The sequence below is a fragment of the Chelonia mydas genome, chromosome 5 (assembly GCF_015237465.2).
Source record: "Chelonia mydas isolate rCheMyd1 chromosome 5, rCheMyd1.pri.v2, whole genome shotgun sequence".
NCBI classification, from domain to species: domain Eukaryota; kingdom Metazoa; phylum Chordata; order Testudines; family Cheloniidae; genus Chelonia; species Chelonia mydas.
In genome coordinates this window covers 40662490-40676801 of record NC_051245.2, presented here as the reverse complement: position 1 = coordinate 40676801, position 14312 = coordinate 40662490, and the positions used below count along the sequence as shown (strand labels likewise).

Here is a 14312-nt window from a genome sequence, read left to right as displayed (position 1 = left end):
TAGATGCAATACTGAGTTACAGTTTTCCTATAGTAATCCATGCAATACCGCCTGTGTAAATAAAGAGCAAGAGGTTTTAATCCTTATGCTGCATCTTTTGCTTGAGTCATTTGTGTATACTGTGTTCCCAAATGTTTGGGTAATAATGAATGTATGCAGTGTTGTGGTAGCTGTGTCAGTCCCAGGATATTAGAGAGACAAGGTGGGTGAGGTTTTATCTTTTATTGGACCAACTTCTGTTGGTGAGAAAGACAAGCTTTCAAGCTTACACAGAGCCTGACCTGAAGAAGAGCTCTGTGTAAGTGCAAAAGTTTGTCTCTGTTGGTATTAATGAGTTGGATAAGTGTCCTTTAAGTAAGGCAGGCCAAATTAGGCTCATTAGGCTCAGTCCTGCTTCCTTTGAAGTCAGTTTAAAAACTCCCATTGACTTCCAGGGGAGCAGAATCAGGCCCACAATGTATCAAATCTTGAAATATGAAGTTTGTGGTGCTGGCTTTCATTTTTTAATTTTAAGCTACATTTTGCGGTCATTTTCTACTTGTTTTTTTTTTTTTTGGCCAGGTCTATCTGTTTCAATTCATATTTGCTGGCATTGAGATTGTTTCATATGCTGCTCAAATCTCCTACTAAAAAAAGATAAATGGGCAGGAACACAGAGTAATGAGAAACTAAATAGCCAAAAAGGATACGAAAATAGCTGCTGATAAGAATGGCAGAGTGAAAGATTTATTCTCCCCCACCAAATTTCAGTTGAATTTCCAGTAGGGATAGCAATAGCTATTTGCACACTACTATTTTAAACAGTTTATGCAATGTATTTTAAAATATTGTTTTAAAGAAAATCTTGCAGCCCAAGATTACATCTGTTACAATGATGCTTTCATCAATGATAGTCATCAAATAGATTCAGTAGGTGAAGATTAAATCTGAATAAAGCTAAAAAAGTTCATTTTGTAGTTTACAATAGTACTGTTTTAAATGAATCATTTATAATATAAGAAAGAAAATTAAAATATTTAGATCATTCAAATAAAGAGTGTAATCATTGCACTTGCAGTAATCACTTCTAATAGAGCTAAAATACAGAGGGAGTTTGTTTTTAATAACCTTTGGGTGATAAATCAGTATCATTCTTGGGATGGGTTTTAGGCTGATCATATAAGGCAATGGATTTAATAATTTTATCTTGCTGGGGGGTCTCCCATTCTTGATCCCCCACCAAAGCAATTTTGGCCTTTATTGTTTCTCTTTAAGTTCTTACTCCTTACCCCTTCTGGTTTCAGGGCCATGTTTTCTCTCAGTACATCTAGGGCACACTCTCCTTTTTTCTTCTCTCAAATTCCCATCACACTCTTTCTCTACTTTCAGAATAAGAAAATTTTCAGGCATTTAAACCATTTTCGGGACCATGCCCTTTTGAAGTATACTGCATTTTAAATCAAACTGGAAAGTTAATTTTGTGCAAAAACTGGCCAATGCACATGTATATTAACTTTTTCATAGTCTCTTTGCTAACCTATATTATCATTGTTGTTGATTATCATACTGTATGGTAGTATTCTGTTCTTAAACCAATATCTTTCCCTTAAATATGAAAACAAATAGACATAAGGAAGATTTATGTAATCTTGGGTTTATGATTCCTGCTTTCTTTTCTTAATTTTTTTCTTTGTGTATTATCTTAAGAAAGACAGACTCCTGTGTATCTACGAAACAGGCTGAAAACCTAGAAGAATTAAGACACTGTTTAAAACAAACCAGTAATCTTAGTGTGACATCACGAATGCTGTGAACTGATGTGATGTAATGTACCACATCAGTGAGTCAAGCAACAATTCTAAAAAAGTGTCTCAAGGAAAATAAATCACTTTTTAAGAGGATCTAAATACAGGATTCAGAATTGTATATATTTATACAATAGATTGTTTTGAAAGTCCTAGTACATCCTATCTGGGAAATAATGTACATTTAAAACATTATCCAGAATAACCATATGTATCTGAAAATGCAATTATTATCATGTAAATGATACACACTTCAAGTGATGACTTTGAGGAAAGAGGAATGTCTTCTCTGGGAGTTTGATAACAGTTTGGGAGTATTCATGTGAAAAAGGGCTACTCACATGAGCAAGGGTTTGCAGGACTGAATTCTGGATCTAAATACTAGGAAGAGCTAGGCTGAATATTTATTTATATATTTTCATTTAAAAACAAGCACATAAACAATGCTTTGGGTGCCTTGCTTAATTTAATTTTCACAGTAAATCATTGTAATAGCTTGGTCATCTCAGTTCAATAAAATAATATACAAATATGCACTAGTAGACATAATAAAATAAAAGCTCATTCACAGTAGACATAATATAATCCTTCCAACAGTCAGTCCTCTCCCTGTCAAAATGCTTGTGGGAAAAGACGGGCATTATAGTGTGTCCATTTGGTTAACATATTTGGACCTTGGTGCCCAAGAAAGGAATGAATTCTGAAGTAAAGAAAACTTTACAGAGCTCTAACAGTAGATCCCTTTCTCTAGCTTGACTGACTCCACTGATCTCAGCTATGGCTGTATGGTATGGGAAGAGAGACTGTCAACCTCTCAAATAGAACTGCTTGGGAATTTTGTAGTGAAATGGTTTTTCGTTAGAAAATACCAGTATGTCGAAACCAAAACTTTTCACAAGAATGTACCAGTCTTGACAAAGCTTTCATCAGGAAATGTTTCTCAGAACCAGGATGGAATTTCTGGTCAAAATGAGAGAGAGATTCCCGCACCCCAGAATAGTCCACAGGTTAGGATGCTCACTGGGGATGTGACAGACCTAGGGCTAAAACTTCAGTCTTCAGGTGAGTGTCCTGTTCACCAGGCTATTGTAGGGTGGGTCTTTTTCAAGTTGTCCTGTTGTAGCTGTTCCACTTCATATAATTAATTAATTGGTCCAGTGAGAGTGACTCTATAGCTTAGTGGTTCAGGCACTTAGTTAGGATATGGGAGACTCAGGCTTGTGTCCCTGCTCTGCTATTTTCCTGCATCCCAAGACAGAGCCCTAACCACTGAGCTACTGAGTCAGTCTCTCTCACTGTCTCCTGTTGGAACTGTTCCACTTTGTATAAATAATTAAATATTCATGGGGTCAGAGAGAGTGAGACACACTGACTCTATAGCCAATGGTTAGGGCACTCACTTAGGATGTTTGAGATTGACGTTCAAATCCCTGCTCCAATGACTATTTAACTATTTATTCTCAGTGGAGCAGTTCCAATAGAAGAGCTTGTGGGAGACATACCCTGGAGTAGCCAACACCCTAGTAGATAGGGTGCTGACGTTCAAGTCCCTGGCCCAAATCAGGTAGAGCAAGGACTTGAACCTGGATCTCCCATAAGTCAGGTCAGTGCTCCAACCACTGGTCTTTTGGGTGTTCCAGGGCAGGAAACTTTAGTTTTTTTGAAAAACTTCAAAATTTCCCAAGTTGGAATGGGAAAATTTTATGCTTTGTAGGTAAGGCCCTACTTAAATTGTGGAATGACTGTCCAAAAACTGCTGAATTGTGGACAAGCCATGGAAAATCACAGAAAAGTAATGGACCTTATTATTTGCAGTAATAAGATCTATTATTACTTTTTTTGCAATTTTCCACTGTTGGCTGCCTGGTGCTGAGAGCAGGGGCTCCCACTGTCAGCCACCCAGGCCTCCCACTGTCAAATTTGCGGTGGAAGACTAATATTGTGGGATCTGCAATTTCCGCAATATTGCAAATTAAGTAGGGTGTTATTTATAGGTGTAATCTATCCTGGACATGTATTGACAGACACTGCAATATTAAAGCCTGTGGGGAAAGATTCTGCTATCATTTACACCTATACAAATTCCATTGTCTTAAAAAGCTAAAAAAAAAATGTCTTCAATAGATCTGCATAAATGAAAGCAGAATTTGTTTATTGTTAATTAAATGTACCTGTCCCACTTGGGGTTGTGACCTCCTCAGCAGTCAAAATCTCAGATAGTACTACAGCCCAGATCTCACCCTCCAGTAAAGATGCTCACAGTCAGAAATGAGTCAGAAAGGAAAGAAAACTTCAAGATTCCCCTTAAAAACTTCCCTGTCATATCTAGGTAGACAGCCATTAGGGACTATTTAGATTTATTTAAGGCCCTACTTAATTTGTGATATTGCAGAAATTGCAGATCCCACAATATTAGGCTTCCACTGTAATTTTGATAGCAGGAGCCCCTGCTATGTGCTGTGCTGACAGTGTGAGCCCTGGCCACTCTGGGGCTGAAAGCAGGAGCCTCCACTCTCAGTCCCAGGCGGCCGACAGTGGGAGCCGCCGCTGTCAGCCCCGGGCAACTGACAATGGAAAATCATGGAAAAGTAATAATGGAACTTTTTACCACAAATAATAAGGTCCATTATTATTTTCCTGCAATTTTCTGAGGCTTGTCCTCATGGGCAGCGGGTATAATAGGCCAGGAAGGCTGTCTCTGCCACCGGATGCCTGGTTGAGGAGTTTGGCGGGGGAAGTTTTGCTTTATTATGCCCCATGCAGGTCCCGGAGCAGCTGAGGAGGCGGTATGTGCTATTCAGCTTCCTGGGTTAATCAGTAATCTCCTTGGACTCTGGAGAGATTACTGATGACCCAAGAAGCTGAGTAGCAGTTCTATTTTGTGGGTACTGAGTAGCAGTTCTATGTTTAGGCTGGGATTTTCAAAGGGGCTTAAGGGAATTAAGGGCCCAACTCCCACTGATTTTTGATCAGTGTTGGGCATCTAACTTTCCTTTGTGCCTTTGAAAATTCTAGGCTTATACCTTCCTTATTATTTAGAAAAAAAAATTGACTGCAAACATCTAGTTGTATTCATAGTTAGCCTTTATAAGTGATTTCTATCACTGTTTCCCTCCCCATTCTCTCTATGTGCTTATTACATTTACTTGTTACTTCTGGTCTCAAAGTAGGTCCTAATCCTGCAAACACTTATGCACATTCTTAACTTTAAACACCTGAGGAGTCCCATTTATGACTCACGCTTAATTTAAGTACATGCACAAGTATTTACCTCAGATTGTGGGTGCTTCAGTGTCACTATCTATCTATGTGTTTTTATGAAATGTAATACAAGGGGGCCTTGACTGTGATGAGGTCTCTGGCTAGTAGTGGTGGTGATTACACTCTTATGATTACTACTACTACTAAACAAAATATCCTCTCTCCTCAGTTGTCCTTCTTCCTACTGACAACACGGTTTCAGCAGGAGCCTGGCTGCCATTAGCTGGGTCTCCCTCTGGTTGTCTTGTAGTAGCTGCACCTAGAGTTTTTTTTTCTCCAAAAATATTCAGTATTGGTCTAACACTTCTCCCATTGAAGCCAGTGGCAAAACTCCATAGAGTTAGCTCGAGAGCACTTTTGAAAACCCCACGCAGGGAGATAATGCTACTTTGAGGAATATTAACTCCTTCTTAGATATCTGCTAGGATAATCTTGGAATCATAAGAGGGCAGTGACACATGATGTTGTCTACCTCCTGAGGCCCTTACACTCAAGAAGCCCTTTGGAGCTCCTCTCATGCTGATCTATAATGAAGACACATCCACAGGATACCAGGGAATTACCAAAGGCAAATATGAGATCCCAGTGGAGTTACTCTAAATTTATACCTATGTAAACTGAGAGGAAGACTTGCCCCAATGTATGTAAAATGTGAATTTTCTGTGTAGATTACATTTTCAGAGTTGTGTGGAATTTTAGCCTCATGACTTTCATTGGGCCAAATTCTGCCATAAGATACATGTGTACAGCTCTTCCTGATGTCAGTACATGCCTTAAAGGCACTGTCCCTTATTAAGTGCAGTGCAGAGGAGTTTTCTGGGGTATTTTGGCACTGTAGTTCCCTGGCATTCATGTGGAACATGGATACTGCTACACCTTTTAAGTTGATGTAGTTCCTCTCTGTGATAGCCAGCCATGGCCCCAGACTTCCCCATTCTCTTTGAGTGCTAGTGCCACTGGTGGTGCAAGATCTCTTTGTCTTTGAGCAAATGCAATGGGAATATTTGTCACTGGCCTCTGCATAAGGACAAGAAAGGGGGGAAGGCTCCTTGCCTTGTCTCCCCAAAACCTTGAGCACCTGCACAATGACTGGTCAAAGTCTGGCTCTGGGTTAATTCAGGAAGGAGTCTCAGCTTTGTCTTCGAATTTTCTTGTTTTATTAGTTTAAATAATACTTGAAATATGCATGACTTTAACTATGGTTTTTGTGGTTTAAAATAATGCATAGCTTTATTACTGGTTTGCATCAAGTCATAGTACTGGGTGGGCCACAGATTCTTAGGGCAATGGCTAAAACCTCAGACATTTTTATAGAGGTTAACACTTTATGCATATGGTTGACTTTGTTGTGGTGCATTTTATTATCTGTGAAGATGTTGACTGCTAATGTGGACTTATGGATAGTGCTTAGCCATTCTTTAGTACACTAATTGCCTCCTTTGCTGCTGCACCTTTAATGGAATACAGACAGATACATAAGGGGACAAACTTTGTTTCATGTGCCAATGCCTGCTTCTACTGGGGGAGCCATCTATGCACATCTAAGAATAGAATACATCAAGTAATGTACTTTAGCAGGGACTGATATTTCTCTTGTTGGTCATGGTCTGATGTGTGTAATCAAGCTCTCCAGTCAAATTGTCAGCTACGATACCAGTAAACTCAAATGTCAGAGTTCTTATTTGCATTTTGTTTGTGCTATCTGAGTTAGGATTGCCAACTTTCTAATCGCACAAAACCAAACACCCTTGCCCTGCCTCCTGCCCCTTCTCAGAGGCCCCGCCCCCTGCTCACTCCATTCCCCCTCCTCTGTCACTCGCTCTCCCGCACCCTCATTCACTCGCTCTTTTTCACCAGGCTGAGGCAGGGGTTTGGGGTGCAGGAGTGGGTGAGGTCTCTGGCTGGGGGGTGCAGTCTCCAGGATGGCCAGAAATGAAGGTCCAGAGTGTGGGAGGGGGCTCTGGGATGGGGCAGGGAGTTGGGGTGTGGGCTCTGGGGTAGGGCCAGGGATGAGGGTTTTGGGGTGCAGGAGGGAGCTCTGGGCTTGGGGGAAGCCAAGGGGTTTAGAGTGTGGCAGGGGGCTCCAGGATGAGTCAGGGAGTTGGGGTTTGGGAGGGGGTACGGGCTCTGGGCTGGGGGTGTGGGTTCCAGGGTGGGGCCAGAAATGAGGGGTTCAGGGTGCAGAAGGGGGCTCCAGCCTAGGGCAGGGGATTGGGGTGCAGGCTCCGGGAGGGTGTTTGGGTGCAGGAGGGGGTTCAGAGCTGTGGCAGGGGGTTGGGGTGCAGGAGGGGGTATGGAGAGTGGGCTTCTGGAGATGCTTACCTCAGGGCGCTCCCCAGAAGCGGCCGGTATGTCCCTCGACTCCTAGGCAGAGGTGCGGACAGGCGGTGGTGTGCGCCGCCTCCACCCACAGGCGCCGCCCCAAGTTCGCGGCCAATGAGAGCTGCAGAGCTGGTGCACGGGGTGGGTACAGCACGCAGAGTGCCCCTGGATGTCCCTTCACCTAGGAGTCAGAGGGACACGTCGCTGCTTCCGGGAGCCATGCGGAGCCAGGTAGGGAGCCTGCCAACCCCATCAACCGGACGTTTAATGGCCCGGTCAGCAGCGCTGACTGGAGCCACCAAGGTCCCTTTTCGACTGGACATTCCGGTCGAAAACTGGACACCTGGCAACCTTAATCTGAGTGCAAATGAAGTTCAAGTCATGCAACCTGCAATAGGAAGCACTCACATTGTCTCAAAATGGGCAGCCTCAGCACACATTCTCACACCAGGGAGTGCTCCTCTACTTTCAGCAGCCTACCTAAGATGGGCACACACATATCACATTGGCACTGCAGAGCACTCATGTTTCCTACCAAATAGATTTCCCAGCAGTGGCTGGACTAGCTGTGCCTCTGCTGTTCTTGGGAAGCCTGTTATGAGGCAGTGGGAGTGCCCATGAACCTGATTGCCATCAATGGAAAGTTACTGGAAACTTTAATGCATCAATCAAGTGGCACTGATATTCATACCTTCACTGCTGCAGCCTCCCTGAGGACCAAAATCTCTGCCTTCTACTGCCCAGGTTTATACTTCTGTTTCCTTCCTTGAGTAGATTGCAGTGCCAGGGAAAGTTAAGGACTATATGTGACTTGTCTGAATTTTAAGAACAGAGCTTAAAGCCTCTTGCAGCTGGTCTCAGCATACACTGTCAGAATATCTTAACTAAAAAGAAAATGGCCAATTAATTTTCATACTTTTCAAATCCAGAAAAAAATAATGGAGCAGAATGAATGGGCAGCAATTATTTCCGGTTCTACAGTACTTCTTTCAGTGGAAAATAAAACTGCAAAAGGATTGAAGTTATAGTAGACATTGTAGTGAGGTGGTCTAGTTTTAAATATTCAGAGGGCATAAAAGTAATGTATTGTCACGCTTGTATTTTGACATACTAATGCATGTTTTATATATATAGAAATAATCAATGCTGCAGAAGTAGCATGACCTACCACTTGCGGTGAATGAAGTGTTCCTTGTTGTACACAAGAACCTACTCCAGCTAAGTGATGTTGATGAGATATGCTGTTAGCCTAACTTGGGGCCTTTGTGATGATGGAAATAAATGTGAGGAAGTGAGAGCAGATTCTGAGAGATGCTTTTCCAAAAAGAAAAAAGAAAAATCAACTGGGGGTCTTCACCTGAATAACTGACAGTTTCCACCTTTTCTTCATTCCCTCATATATTATGAGATATAGTGTGAATTATGTTTTCATAAATTCTTATCTAGTCCCTCCTAACTCACTGTATTGTGACCTTCTTTTTCCACTTGATTCATATCACACCGAAGTCACATTGTATTTTAATGTTTGTGTTTGTCAGAAGAGCCTAAATAATTCAATTGGGCACTGATTTATACCTTTTTGTATCTAATGTGTGCTAAAACTTTTTGTAGGCTGAGAGAGGATCTGAGCTTTTGACATTATGCTTTATCATTATAGGCTCTCTAATATCTATTATTCTTTAAGGTGAGAGTATCTTGGTGATCAAGTGCAAAATCTGTTATCACTAAGGGTCCAATCATGCAGGTCTTTCTAATTCAAAATTATTGAAGTCTGTCAGAGTTTTGCCTCAGAAGTACTTTCATGATCATTCCCCTAAGTAAAAACCAGTTTGAACTACTGCTTTGTTCTTGAACAGTACTTGCATCTTTTTTAAGATTAGCATGGGTTCTGTTAAGGAGGACCATAGACTTGGCTCTTTCTAATACTTCGTGGGTTTTTCATCCTTTTCCATCCTTTGCCTTACAGACTCCCACAAAGGCAACATCAGCCAGCATCCTGACTCAACTCCCACTTTCCCCACCAAAGCACTCCTGTGTTCATCTCTCCCTATCTTTAAAGATGAACACCAGAGCACACAAAAATTAAACGTAGGCATACCACCGAGGCATGTAGGCCTGGTAGTTCAATTTTAAATGGAGGAAGGAGAGCCAGTGACCAAATGGGGGTCACAGAAGGATGGTAAATTACAAGATGGATTAGGAGCCATAAATGACAGTTCAGAGGCTGGAAGGTGGTTGGGACAGAGATAGGAAAAGCTGTGTGGGTCTGAAAGAAAAGGTGTTTGTTTCAGGCTGACTTACTGAGTGGAACCGCTGTAGTTTTGGAAAAGTTCAGATAAGCACCCAATACTTAGTCAAATAAGATGGTAACATAATATGTACAGATAGTCTAAGTTTAAGAATGACACTTCACATTCCTTCAGCATGTTTTGATTCATAACATGCTGCACTACTTAATGAGCATTTATGGAAATGGAGCATTAAAATATTAACTTTTGGGTGCTTATCTGAACTGAGCAAAACCTCTGAACTGTCTGAGGTTCACCCATGATTCGTAATCACCCTCATAGTTCTTAACATGTTATGAATAATATTTTTGTTGTGAGGGTGGAAATAAACCAGGCAGAAATTTTTGTAGATCTCAATTATGTCAGAATTCAAGAAAATTATTTTAATGCTCTATTTTAACAAATGCTCATCAAAGGGTGCAGCATATTACGGATCAATACATTCTGAAAGAATGTAAAGTTCCAATTTTTAAGATTTTAAAATTTTATTAAAGAAAATCAAATCTCAATTTTATCATTAATTCATGTTTCTAGTCAGTGTGTTTCCCATCTTATTTTTCTGAATATTTTGGGTTTGAAAAAAGCCAAATTCTTTAATGAATTTTATTTGAGGCTTTCATTTGAGTCTAGATTTTGGAAACAGCACAGCAAGTTGATCTTTCTCATATTATTGAGTTTTCATTGTGCTGTATTGTTATTATCATTTTATCATTATCATTATTAATATTAATATGTAGGATGCTTATCTGTTACATAATTTAAAAATGCCTGTATGTAACTTTGCATGACATACAGAAAGAGGCTCCATCATTTATAGCATGTAGGCAAAGGAAGATAATTTGATTTGCTGTTTTTTTTCTCTAGATGGGTTCAGCTTTGTTTAATTTACTGCAAATACAACCATCCGAATTCCAAACTGAAGTCATGGAGCCCTAAGATACACCGTTACAGGTTGTCATCTATCTTGTCTTAATCTTATGAAAGGCCTCAGCTTCAGTTTATGTTTCCTGGATTTTTAAAACACTTTCCATTGTTTTCTTTACAAATTAATAGGTATTACATCCAGAAATCCAGTCACTGACTTTGAGCTCACTGATTAGCTTTCAGATTGTTTCCTTCTTTTACCATGATCCTTTTTATACAACAGGATTAAGATCTGTTTGAAGTCAGGGAAAGGATATACTATCCTCATTTGATGTCCTAAAAGGAGTGGGGCTATCAGGTCACCTTATGTAGATTTTGTTTGTTTGTTTGTTTTGTGTGATAAAACATCAGTATCCTTTTTAATAGTGGCTCTGGCCCTGACCTTTCCAGGGCAGTGCTCTCCCATGGTTTTCAGACTGGCTTATTGGAAACAGCTGTTTAGAGATGTTACTGATAGGATAATGGTAATAAGGAGAGTGTCTCAAATCCATAATCAAGGAGTAAAGTTAGTGCTAGGTTTGGGGCTGCCCTGGAGGGCAGAAAGCTTTTGCATCATAATAATTCTTTTAAAGCCTTTCTTTCTAATTTTTCCAAAATTAGTTGAAAATAAAGAACACACTGAGTCAGATTTATCCCTGGTGTAATTCCAATTTAATTCAATAGAGTTATGTTACAGATATCTATATTTCAACTTTTATTCTTTTAAATTAGCATATTAGGGGAAAACAAACTTTTTCATATTTGTTATAATATGTAAAAGAATCTACAGAATATGTTTTTATTTTTTTAAATTCTCTACATAGAATGATAAATTGTGTTGTTGTGGTCAGTAAGGCCTTAGTACGTTCCATGATTTTCCACAAATAAAAATATTATATACATGTGGAGTGATATGATATCGTAATTTTTTAAGTAGAACTCCCTTATTATTTATATGGGGAGTACTGCTTAAAAACTAGTATGGAAAATCCCTTGATACTTTTACTTAATTCTTTATTTCATTCCTTATGTATCAATCCTGCAGTTTTTACTGAGGCAAACTCCCACTGAAGCTAATTCTGAGTAAAGACTGAAAGCTCATAATATTACTTAGCTCGTATACAGCACTTTGCATTAGTAGATCACAAAGTGCTTTACAAAAGAGGTAAGCATCATTATCCCCATCTTACAAATAGGGAAACAGAAGTGAAAGGACTTGCACAAGATCACCCAGTGGCTGAGCTGTGAATGGAACTCAGGTCTTCTGCGTCTCCTACCAAGTTATTTATTTGTAGTTACACACTATAGGGTAAGATTCATCTGTGTGCTACAGTAACTTTGTGCTGCTCAGATGCCACAAAGTAGCCCGGGTGCAGCAGAGAATCTGTCCCATAATTGTCAAGAAATGTTTAACGTTTAATAACTCTTCACTTTGATACTGCTACTCTGACATTGGATGGATGAAATGTTTGTTCTAATGATCATTTGTCCCTTAATAGTAAAATACAAATACGGTAGATATCAGTCTCAACTGAGGGAAACTATAGATATTGATATTTGAAGTTAAAGTTCAACTTTGAAAACTGTAGGCTGTGCTGAAATTCATCGTACTAGCAGCTAGGCTGTTAGGTAGTCTAGAGTTATGATAATCATTCAGATGACCCTGGAATTTAAAGGTGTTTAAAATCCAAACCAGGATCCAAATCTGACTTTTGCAAATGGCTTCTGTCTTTATGAGTGGAATCAAAACTCTGTATCCAAAACCACAAAAACTTTGGGCTGTTTAAAATCCTGATCCAGACTTTGCAACCTGAGCCCAACTATTAATTTAAACATTAAAGTTGCTTAGGTGCGAACATAAGTAGTGAGGTTACTTGCAGGATGATCACAAATGAGGTGAGATCTCTTTGACATTTGCATCAATATAAAAAGATGTCTAAGCCACATGTTATGGCACATGAGCCAAAAGATAATGAAATGGGACATGAGATCCCCATACCTTATCTGAAAGCTGAAACAAAAAAATTTCAGATGTTCCATTTGGAATCCTTTCTAAAATGGATTGGAGTCAGGAGTCCTGGTTAAAGGCATATGTTTATGGTTTGATATGAATTTTGAAACAGAGTTTAATCAAAGTAAAATTAATAAATCCATGAAATAGATTTTTCAAGGTGTTACTTTTTTGGCTTGTCTTCTTTGCTTTCCCTCCGTTCCATGATCTTTTAAGCAATATAAGCATCTGACAATGTATTTCTTTATATATGAGACTGTTGCCACATGAGCAGTCCAGGTGCTGCAAAGGCAGGAGTCTTTCTCAATATGAGATTATCCAAATAAGTGTTTTCAATACTTCCGTGGGGGGAAAATCCTAAATTTGAAAATGAAGGCAGTTTCCCCATCAGTCATCATAAAAAATCCAGGATTGCTTTTGCACATGGCAACATCTTTCCTAAAAGGAGTCACTGAAATAATCAGATTTTCTGAGTAATCGCATCAACTTCAATAGAGCTCTAAAGGTCAACGGAAAATTGAACTTCAACTGTTTTAAAATTAAACTGGGTGCACACAGGGTGCAGACCATATAGTTAAAAATGGGACAAAAGCTCTAGAAAGTAACAAAGCCCTGATACCCTCAGTACTTATTCCCCAGCCAGCTAAGACCATTCTATTGCAATGTATTTTAGAAAATCGTTCCTTTAATATTCCATATTTGTACCAACATTGAAGCTAAGAACACCAGGGGCCCAATCCTGCAAACATTCTCTGTGCACATCTCTCACTAATTTTAATTACTTCAGTGGAAGTTTTGCATACAGGGTGGCCTGCAAGATTGGATTCTAAGTTACTAATATTCAGTGGAAGCGTATAGTACAGGATCATTACTATAGCTACCAATAAATAAATATATACAGTAATATTTCTGTATGTAGAATAATGGAAGAAAACTGAATCTTGCAGCAAAGTTTAATAGTTTTTACAAGCAAGGTGCATATAAGATGCAGCCTTAATCTAGATGTGGAAGACAGAGAACCTAATTATAAAAGTACACTGTATTTGTAAAAATATCATTATAAAATGTGAAAGGTAAGATAAAAGTGCTTCAGAATGGAAATTTTCACTTCTTTTAAATCTAAACTTTTCTAAAAGAGGGAACATAATGAGGCCTGATAGTCATTTCTTCAGCGAAACAGTGAATTTTGAGGGGAGAGCTGAGCGATATCTTTGACTTATTGACACTGCCTTTTCCTTTAATTCTTTATATATGTGTTTGTCTGCATGTAAAATATTATTAGGATATTATGTTAAACCACCATTAAAAGAGCTATAATAGAAATAAAAATTGCATTGGATCGTTAAAAACATCTCTCTGATTATTTATCTTTGCATTTTAAATTTAAAATTTTTATTTCTTTCGGTTTAACAATAAAAAGCCCCACCTATAAATAAAGTCTAGACACCCCGACAATAATTAGATTCCCATCCACATAAAGATATCACCTCCCAGTGTAACACAAAAATTACTATACAAATCAATAAATATAAAAGCAAAATATGCCCCATTCCACTACATATAAAGAACATGATCCAAAAGCCATTGAAGTGAAAAGAAAGACTCCTAAAGACTTCAGAGGTGTTTGGGTCAGGCCACAAAGCCCCAAAACCCCAAGCCTTCAACCTTTCTCAGAAGCCCTATAAATGGATGGCTTTTGCAGCGTACCCAGATGGTCCACAAATCTGGGCTAATTAAAATGCA

At 39.2% G+C, this 14312-nt stretch overlaps 1 protein-coding gene across 4 annotated transcripts in view; it reads left to right on the top strand.

Moving 5' to 3' along the window:
* Positions 1-14312, top strand: part of ADAMTS6 (ADAM metallopeptidase with thrombospondin type 1 motif 6) — a 319882-nt gene that overhangs the window by 175477 nt on the left and 130093 nt on the right. The gene's annotated exons all lie outside the window — the stretch shown is intronic.